Source organism: Helicoverpa zea, chromosome 25, assembly GCF_022581195.2.
Source record: "Helicoverpa zea isolate HzStark_Cry1AcR chromosome 25, ilHelZeax1.1, whole genome shotgun sequence".
In the NCBI taxonomy this organism is placed as follows: Eukaryota; Metazoa; Arthropoda; class Insecta; order Lepidoptera; family Noctuidae; genus Helicoverpa; species Helicoverpa zea.
The window spans coordinates 7,787,757-7,798,380 of NC_061476.1; the positions used below are offsets into that span (position 1 = coordinate 7,787,757).

General features: G+C 34.8%; 1 long non-coding RNA gene across 1 annotated transcript; it reads left to right on the forward strand.

The window, feature by feature from the left end:
- Positions 1-1,879: 1,879 nt before the first annotated feature.
- LOC124642736 lies at positions 1,880-2,750 on the forward strand. The gene is made up of 2 exons (XR_006985807.1): positions 1,880-2,112; positions 2,341-2,750. It is a non-coding gene; the product is annotated as an uncharacterized LOC124642736 (long non-coding RNA).
- Positions 2,751-10,624: the final 7,874 nt, after the last annotated feature.

Below are 10,624 nucleotides of genomic sequence, written 5' to 3' on the forward strand. Positions count from 1 at the left end.
TTGTTAGCCATCTACCTACGTACCTAGTCTATGTTGTAGATCGTCGGGAGCTTTTGGTTGAATTGGGAAATTACTAATTGGTTTTTTGTAACTCCTGGATATAACTTTAGTTTTTTTTTCTTGGTATGGCATCTCGCAGTTCTACTTAGGAGGTCTTGTACTGCTTAACTAGACGTTTCCCTGTGGATGCCTACAATTTAAGGCCTCTAGCCAGGGTGAAAAATTTACTGTGAGCGTTACTTTTTATTTGGTAGCTCGTTGTGCAGTATTTATTCAGAATCTTTGATTTTATTTGTTTTTACACATTGTGGTTAGTATTTCGCGAACCCAAAGTATTAGTAATGTTAAATTTATCGCCTTTTGGTGAGGTTAGATAGCTACTCAAACAAGAATTTAACAAGAAAAAATAACTGTCTGTGTTATTAAGTTTTGTCATTTTTTTTAAGAATATATTTTCTTATGTGAGATAGAGCGAAGTGGAAGAAGAAGATACGGAAAGCGGACCCCGTCACAAGACGGGATAAACGCTAAGAAGAAGAAGATATTTTCTTATGTGAGTTTCCATAAAACACCATTTAGCTCTGAAACAAAAAATAGTCATGTAAAATACCTAGAACTTCTCTAAAACGGGCATTTTACACTTTGCCACATTTTTCACATTACCAACAGCACTCATGCTTTACCAATGAGACAATGAAGCGAGCTAATAGTCTATCTTTTACTGTCTAGCTGCCTTTTGTTCTAGAATAGCCTATTACACTGAATGAATGAGTGTTACAAAATTTATGAGCACAGTTTTTGAAATTGTACTCAGTCATATGACTGTATGTAATGTATGAAATTGTCTAGTATTTGTTGTGGTGTACGATGGATAGATGGCGGTAGTTGGCGGTTTAACATCGTCCTTTTGTAAAAAAGATTTTAACGTGTTTGCTGCTTATGGCTGAATTAATTTTAACGTCTAAAAGGTAACTTTAGCGTAGATTTTCTGTGAATAGATGATCATCTCTGGCATAGGTATAAATGTTCTTTTATGGTACGATTTATTTTTCATCTTTGAAAGTCGATGAAGGGTTGTACTGAAACACAACGTTTGTTGTGAACACAGGTTACGTTAATGTAGGACAAATATATTAGTTAGTGTAAAGTAATATATTTGTACTTTATTTGTAATACTATAGTATATAAGGTTTTGCATGTTTCGCAACTGATTTTAAAGCCGCATTTAAAATTAATCAGATTTCGTCATTTACGCCAAAATAAATGAACTATGGTAAGTAACAATTAGAGTTATATTATAGAGTTATATTGAGTTTGAGTTTATTATTATTACTCATTTATTTGCAGACCGAGGTCCATAGTGTTAGTAAATACATTAAAACTTATTAAACTATTGTTAGTAGGTACACATAGGGAAACAAAAACAACAGCACATAACTATTTCCATTTTATGAAACGTCACACTAGTTCTTATAAAACGTAGCACGGTTCCAAAAAGTTGGTGTCATGGTGAAAAGAACCTGCAAGAAACTCCATGGTGTATTAAAAATATTTTGGTAAGTATTCACAAAAAAGTACATACATTTCCTGTACCTGGTACCAATAGTACTAGTTTTGCTTAATATGATCGTTTAAAAAATGCGTCTTTTAAAAAAAGCTTTATTCACATTAGTGACTGCAACAATGGATTCGTGCAGAGGTCGAAAATGTGACTGCTAAGCACAGACCTCGGGTTCGATTTCCTGTTGTGCCTAACTAAGCTGCCTACTTAGAAATACCTTTGCTTATCCTTTTTCGATTAAATTCTTCATAGTGGGCAAAAATTTTAAAGCTGTGAATTGTACAGTGGAATACATTATTTATGTAGGAACTAGGGGAAAGGGGGGTAGCCCCGGCCGGTGGGTAGCCTCGGCCATAGTAAATATTAGTATTTCGCACGGCGTGACTTTGAAGCTCGTGTGATCTCCGTGTGCGTTTAAGAGTAATTCGTCAAATGCAAACAGTTGAATTCGATTGACCGCTGCGTTCGGGCGTGATAGAGTGAATTTCTTTTTCGTCGTCGACGGCCGCATGACTTCAATTGTTTCGAAAACCGTTATTCATTGGATAAAGGTAAGTAATTATTTATTTGATTTTGTTTACATAATGGAAAACTATCCTATTTTGCACTTTGAAGTTTATTTCAACATATAATTAGCTGTTTTTTTTAAATATTTTTTTTTTCTAAGAAAGTCATGTCGGGTAACACCGGCCTTTAGTTTTGGGGGTATCCCCGGCCATATGTTAGTCTATATAGAGGTTAATATTTTAAGTCCTAATAAAAAAAACATTTTTTTTCAGTGTCACAATGCCGAAATTTAAAACTAAAACTACGAATCGCGGAGACTGGAGTGAAGAAAACATGAAAAAAAGCAATTCAAGCGGTGCTTGAGAAAAAATGTTCTGAGAGAGCTCCCGCAGATCAGTATGACGTTCCACGAACTTCTCTGCAGGATCGAGTCAAGATCAGATTTAGATTGGGCTCACGAGGCATGTGTAGATATAAATCCATCGGATTTGTACTATAACTACGATGTGTGTGTCGCCAAAAATCGATTTGGCCACTAATTACGAAGGTGGCCGGAGCTACCCGCCACTTTTAAAAGATATCAAAATTTGACCACTATTTGAAGTGGGTTTAAAACGTATTGGAAATTATTTTTGTTCAAATTTTCAATATTCTAATATGAATAAATATTGTGTTGATTATTTTTTCGTAGTTTTCGTTGTATTTCCCTTGATAATTTAATCACAATAACAAAAAAACAAAATTGGCCGGGGCTACCCCCCTTTCCCCTATATAATATTCAAATTTTTACGCACAATTTGGTATTTTGATTAATTCGCTATTATTGTAATTAACACGATCTCCAATAGATCCTGGATTTTTCTTTATGGTTTATCTAATAATACGTTTTCTAATATAATAAAATATTTTTTGTTTGTTTGTTTGTACTCTCAAGGCTCTGAAACTACCGAACCAATTTGAAAAGTTATGGCATTGTTGAAAACCTACATTCTTCTCGAGTAGCCCTACGTTACTCTAGGTAGGCTATATTTTATCCCGCTACGGGCTGTAGCTTCTACGCGATGCCGGTGAAACCGCGGGTAAACATCTAGTTCCTAATAAATTGACAATAAAAAATAGATACATTTAGTCAACACTTTTAAAGGGTTAAACCGATTGCATTTTACAGGTAAAATACAAACAGTGGCAAATAGTTCAATAACTATTGTCCACGACAGTACATCGTGCTTCAGCCATTAACCTCTTCGAGTGACATTTGGTTAAATGTTAGATAACACTAACTGTCCCTTTGTGATCGCGGAACCGAAGCAACCTTAACGCTTGTGGTTAAATATAGAGTTAACTGATAAAGGGTAGGTACCTGGATTACAACATGCTTAGTGCTTAGTGTCCAAGGTTCCTATATTTATTATGAGATTCACTTGTCTGACCCCAGCGGTGGATCGAAAACTTCAAAATACTTATGGGCACACAATCACAAAATGCTACTTGAATTAGGACGATCGTTCAACCGCCACATAACTTATATCTAAAGAATATGTTTGACATTTTGACAGATTTTGTATAGAAAATATGTCATACCGCCATATTTATTCCTCAGATAAAAATTAACTGATGGTTGATAAATTGGCCGTAACTATAATTAAGCCTATCTGAAAAATCATCGTCTTTCACAGACATAACAAATCTATAAGACGATTTCGCTCCGAATCAAATAAGAGGTTCTATGTAATATTCCTTCTAAATAAGTACAAAATCTGACCATGAACCAAGCTTATCTAAAGGTGTAGTGTGCATTGACATTCATGTTAAATGTTAAGGTGCGTTCATACCAATTCAGTGAATGCTCATTCCATTCCCACCTATCAAATTATTTTAGAAAGAATAACGAAAGTATGCTCTGCACCTTTTTAAATTAGAAAATTTAGATTAAAAAAAAACATATGTAGTAGAAAACAGAGTATGACAAAGATTAATGCGGATGGAGAGGAAGAGGAATGCCAAAGAGTGGATATAAGTATGATGAGTGGAAAAAAGAAATGGTAGCGGAATATATATTGCACTGACAGAAAATAAAATTAGGAAAAGGCAGGAAGAAGAAATAATATGTTAAATGTTGCAAAAATTCTGTTCAAGCTTTAAGTATATGAAGAAAGAAATAAAAAATATATAGACATGGGCATATTGCCAAAAAAGTCCAGTCTTATACCAGGCTGCTAACTTTCAACGGGACCTAAGAGGAGTTGCAGAGATCAATTATCTCTGCAACTCCTCTTATTACGATTTGAATTATTGATTACATAGTTCTATTTCTCCGGTAGTTTATTCTAAACATACCTTAACTAACCTTTTACAAGAACGTTGTCTCCCACGCAACATCACCAAGTCACCATATTTGGGTCATCACGACACGAACGTGACGTATTCATGAACTTGAACTTAAGTCACTGTTGCAGCCTTCGAATCAAAAATGGGAGTTTCAACCGATTTCCAAAAAAAAGGAGTTTATAATTCGTCTGTGGATAACAGTTTTGACATAGAATTTGTGTTTGTTTCTTTTTTGCGTATTTGATACGCGTACATTTTCCCACTACTTACATGTAATGTAATATTAGGTATATTTAAGATAGGTATTACCCATATAAGATAGATTAAAATAGATTTAAGACTATGGGGAACGCCTTTGCCTAGCAGTGGGACAGTATAGGTAAGTAGGTATGCGACTTTAGTCTCGAAATTAAACGCATTTTCTTTTATTCTTTCTTAAGTTTGCCATTAATGAAAAGAAGTCATTAATGGTTGAGTATTTTCAAACCACAAAAATCACGAGCAGAGTTCAAAAAACATCTAGGCCAAAAATAATATGAATCACGAGCATTCTTCTTACATTTTCGTGCATTCTCACACACAAAGTTCACCTCAATAGAATTTACTCGACATTTAATTCAAAACTAAAGCAATTAACTAGTTTTAAAACAGCACTCTCCGAAACTAAAGAAGAACTGAACTTTGTACTCTTTGTAAAAACTTTAATTCAGCCTCGTGGGTAAAATTCAAAGTTTTTTGAACCGTTAATGGCCTACAAACAAACCTAATTTTTTTCAGCTCTGTGTGAGATACCAATGCACCGAGTCGTAATCATGGTAACATATTTTATCTATACTAATATAAAAAATGGGGATTTTTTTTTGTTTGTTTGTACCCTAAAAGCTCCGAAACTACTGGACCGATTAAAAAAAATCTTTCACTATTGGAAAGCTTCACTCTTCCTATGTAACCTATATTATTGCTTACTTTCATCAAAACCAATTCAGAAGTTTTAACACAAATGAGTAACAAACATACCACCCGTACTCTTACAAACTTTCGCAGTTATAACAGTGCTTAGTTTACACGTGTTTCTAATAACAGTTAGTCAATACATAACATACAAAGTTCACCTCATAACCCGAAAATAAAATGTCATAATTATCTTCAAGCATTTATAGGCCAATCACAATCGTTTTTACTATTGGACTTAAGAATTTACAGAAAAAACGTTAGGTACAAAGTCCAAAAAAGCGTTGACCGAATAATCAGGAAGTTCCTTTACTTTGCCGGCGTTTTTTAGAGTTCCGTAGCTAAAATGAAATACCGCTGTTACTATGGCTTCACTTTCCATGTGTCCGTCCGTGTCACCAATTTATTATACCTATCTCTTGATAGTTGAAATTTTTACAAATGTTTTTTTGTGGCCGCTAATACAACAATTATCAAAAACTTCAAAAAATATTGTAGGGGTCTCCCATATAATAAACAAGTAGTTTCGCAAGAGTCCCGTGGGAACTACTGGTCGTAATGGGATAAAATACCACCTATATTACTCAGGAAAAGTCACTTTTCAAAAGTGAAAGAATTTTTCGAATCGGGGTGGTAGTTTAGGAGCCTTTAGGGTACAATATAACACACAAGAAAATGCTTCCTCTTCGTTACACATTAGTGTAGATTTGTAGATGATATAGTTATCGGCACAAATCTTGAGCTCTGACCTACATCTGCGCAGAAGTGATTACATACGGATATATACGAAATCCTGCGTAAATAAGTACGAATCACTCTTAACCTGTTTTTTTACTAAGATTCGTTTGCCGTGACTGATTCAGGCATTATAACTGTGATGTTGATAGATTTGTTAGCAAAGATGCTGTGTCATTCCCTCGTGTGTCATCACGGTAGTGTTACTGCATCATCATCATACCTGTTAACTTTAGGAGGCTGGCAGAGGTGTAAGTGTAACATTATTATTTAAACTATTAATAAAGTTATCTTTTATAACCTGGTAGATTTTATGAGGAAGAGGTAAAGACCTTCATTTTGGTGGGAAATCATCATGTCAACATTGTTTGTCTTTTTATCAACATACTACACGGTGAAGTCGCGACTGAAATCTAGTTTTGGGTAGGTATGCCATATTTCTTCAAAATTGTTTTCTCTTTTATTAATTTTGGAACGCCAGACAAGAGCTATTATAGACTGGCGAGACCAAACATCCTAAATAATTTTGAAAAGAGCAATAAAATCAAAATGAACGTGTTTGACAAGTTTCTTACTCATGCGGATATCCTATTATTCTACTTCTTACTTAAAAGTGAGAGTATTTTTGACTTTTTTATGTGTACCTATCCTACTCTCAAAGCGGTGTTAGAACAAGATTTTTAAATGGTATCATAATTTTACGAAGGAATAAGGATCTTTGATGAGTAAGGTCTTGACCATGAACTTCGCTGGTTATGGAGGAAGGGGACCAAAGCAACGATCGATGGATCGTGTGAAGGACAATATGGCTGGAAAGAATGATTCTCGTGAGATGATGTCTGACAAAGTAAGGAGGAAGAAGAAGGATAAGGAAGAATAAGTAAGTAATAGTAAGTAAGAAGGAGGATAAGTATACTTTTACTATACAGAGCTTGGTAAAATATAAATGAAAAGTGAATTTGTAATTTTTTCAATATACAATATAATAGGTGGAAGGTGACTATCGTCTATTTTTTATCTCGTAGACTAAACTGACATTACGAGTGTTGTCAGTTTATTGCAAATTCTTAAATAGTGATGTGGCACAACCGAAACTTAGGGTTAATAAAATCAAGTATCGTTTTTTTACAATAAGTCATCCTGAAATAATGGACTTATTCTTGATGATTACGCATGGCGTTGCGTGGTCAGATATCCCTGGCAGTTTGTAGCACGTCGTGCAGCCGTGTGTACGTACGCGAATTGTAAATATAAAACTTTGAATGAATATTAAATTCGTCTATTATAGATAAAAAGTTACGATTCAACAAACCGGTATCGTAAGTACAACACTGCACAAAAGAACTAGCAACATTATTTATAAGTTTGACATTTTGCAAGTGGCAATAGTCTACGAGATTAAAAAACAGACTAAAGATGGAAGACTTTATACAGATTGGTGGTAGCTACCTATCTCAGTGTGGGAAGTATTTTTACTACGCGGGCATTAAACATGTCGATAGCTTCTGTTGTTTTGTGTAGATACTTGAAATAACTTAAATCTAAGTCAGCAGGCTACAATGTTAGGTTGCTTTATCAGCAAATAACAAGGAACTTTACAATGATACATTCAGCAGTTATATCAAGATATGCACGTGAATAGTCTTAACTAGATTTTATCAATGTGGGTGGTCCAAATACCAGTAATTTAGAACTAAAATTAAACATCATCTGCCTAGCCTTTTCGCTACAATGGTTTCCTCTCTATCTGGATGAAGCTCAGCTAAGATATTTGTCCTCGTCAAGCCAGTTACCCGAGCACCACCAGTGCAGTTGGTGTTACTGGTTGTCAGACTTTCTTGCTTGTGACTACCCGTAACTACTGCCAAAGATGTTTAAAAGTCAGATCACCAACGTATCGTGCCTTCCGAAAAACAGAAGAACTCTTTATGATATTATATGATTATAGAAATGAAGACTGCCACCCATCCACTGATAGACCGTGCTAAGCACAGCTTAACCGTATCGGTCAAACCAATAGGCTAAACTAGATTTTCGTTGTTAACAGTTACGCTGGTCTAGTGTATAATAGTAATCGCAAAACCGGTTTAACTATTATTTTATTTATAGACAGATAATGGACAAAAATAGTAGATTAATGTTTCATTCATGACAATCGTTTATTTGCTCATTATGTAGGCTAATCGTGCGAAAGACGTTTTTTTTTATCTGAATCACTTAAAAAATAGTGGTACACTGTCGAATTGAGGACCTCCTTTTTGGGAAGTCGGTTAAAAATGGGCTGTATGTTTACTTGTGTATTTAAGTATTTTTTTAATCCCTACTAATATTATAAATGCGAAAGTAACTCTGTCTGTCTGTCTGTTACGCTTTCACGTCTAAACCACTGAACTGATTTTAATAAATAATGTATAATTTTTCCTTAATAAGCAGAATGAGGGCTAGCACAAACAGCGTTCTGCATACTCTGGCTGAGCAGCACGATGCACCAATATTAAAACACGCAGTCAGGTTGCTCGTGAGGCTGCAAATTATAAAATAAGTGATAATGTATATTAAATTCATTGATACTAACCCATAGTTGATAAGTTGGTTTTATACTAACAATTGGACCAAAATTTAGTCAAAATAAATAAATAAAAATAGTAAAAAAATAATGTTTGATACTTACAGAAATAGAATTGACCTTGAGAAAGGACATAAAATAGTTTTTATCCCGGACTTTTGAGTAATTCTCTTGGAAACGCGATATAACCGAATTCTACGCGGGCGAAGCCACGGGCGGAAGCTAGTTTACAATTATTTAATTTACGGTAAAACTTTTTTTCTAAATAATAATGCATAACAAAACTTGACAAACAATTACAAACAACGGACTCTCCAAGGATACGTAATAAATTATAGGTAGTTAATATACAGCTTAATTAACAGATAAAAACCTTAATAACCAAACAATACATTTTAACCATAAAACATTGCACCACTTAATTCACAATACAGGAAAACTGAAATCAAAAATGATGCTTAGCCCTCAAAACACCAGTCATTCTGACTGATGACAATATTAATGATGACTTCTGAGAATACTACTAAATAGGGGACGACAGAAAAACAGCTGTTTAACAAACGTACGTTGAACCCGGTTTAAAACCATCTGATCGGACGTTTTAGAGCGCGGAGTTCCGTTGTTGCACGTCACGGCATTTTGAAACGGTTTTGGAAATTTTGACGTGGCTATTTATTATGTTCTACTACTAAATATGCAAGTGAGTTGTAGTTTTATTTGAAGCTTCAATAGTTATCCATTCTTCGAATAAAATTAACTGTAGAGAAAATTGGTGAGAAAATTGGTACATGTCGGAAGTCTGTATCCTTTCTTCAAGCCACTCTGAGTCCATTATCTACTCGTTCATTGATATATTTATTAACTTACTCACTTACTAACTTATTTACTGCACTGCGATCACAAGTAAATAGTTGTGCAAAGACGATAACAAAGTAATTTTTATATAGAAATATGCAGTAACTAGTAGTGAATACGTCACTAGAGACAGTATCTAATTTAGGTAGACAAGGTAGACTTGGTAGAGAACGCCTAATGCGTTAAGTCCGCGATTATACTTTATGCATTTAAATAAATAAATAATAAAGGAAATGCCTTGATACCTGTCAATGGTTCTTAGAGTGGCGCCATCTGGGATTAGCTTTCACTTACACGTTTTAAGATAGCAGATCAAAATATCGTGTAACAATGGAACTATAGAACTCCAAGTCACGCCCGGGCGAGTCACCTTGATCGAGTAAACGCGCTACATCCGTAAGCTACCACGAAATAGAGCAGACGATGTACTTTACCTAAGTGCTGGCCTGTGCCCAATAATCTAGATAAATTAGTGAGAAAACTGGTAGAAGACCCTTACGGTTTCCGTGGAATACTAGCAGAAAAATAAAAAACTATCTTTGAATCCACAAGTGCAAGAGATGCTCTAACTTTCTTGAAGATGACATCTATACTAATATTATAAAGCTGAAGAGTTTGTTTGTTTGTTTGAACGCGCTAATCTCAAGAACTACTGGGCCGATTTGAAAAATTATGTCAGTGTTAGATAGCCCATTTATCGAGGAAGGCTATAGGCTACTTTTTATCCGGGTTCGTGCCGTGGTTCCTACGGGATGCGGGTGAAACCGCTGACAGAAGCTAGTGTAATATAAGTTGTTCTTGCTGTTATGATTTTCAGAACTGTAGACTAAATTGGATAGTTGACCTAGTGGTTGACAGTTTATTTGAAGGTAATCATGAATCTAATCAAACTTTTTAGTCGGTCTGATACTGATCGTTGTAGCATTCATCTCCATACTTATTTACGAGCCCGATCAAACTATCTAATGTCAAAAAGTTTGAAATGTGTCTTTAAAACCAACCAACTATAAAAGCATCTGCAGAAAGTCAATAAACCCTTTCAAAAAGACTTTAGGACCCAAAATTACCACAAATGAAAAGTCCCTAGTAAAAAAAATATCCAAAACTGAGTACCCGTTGAA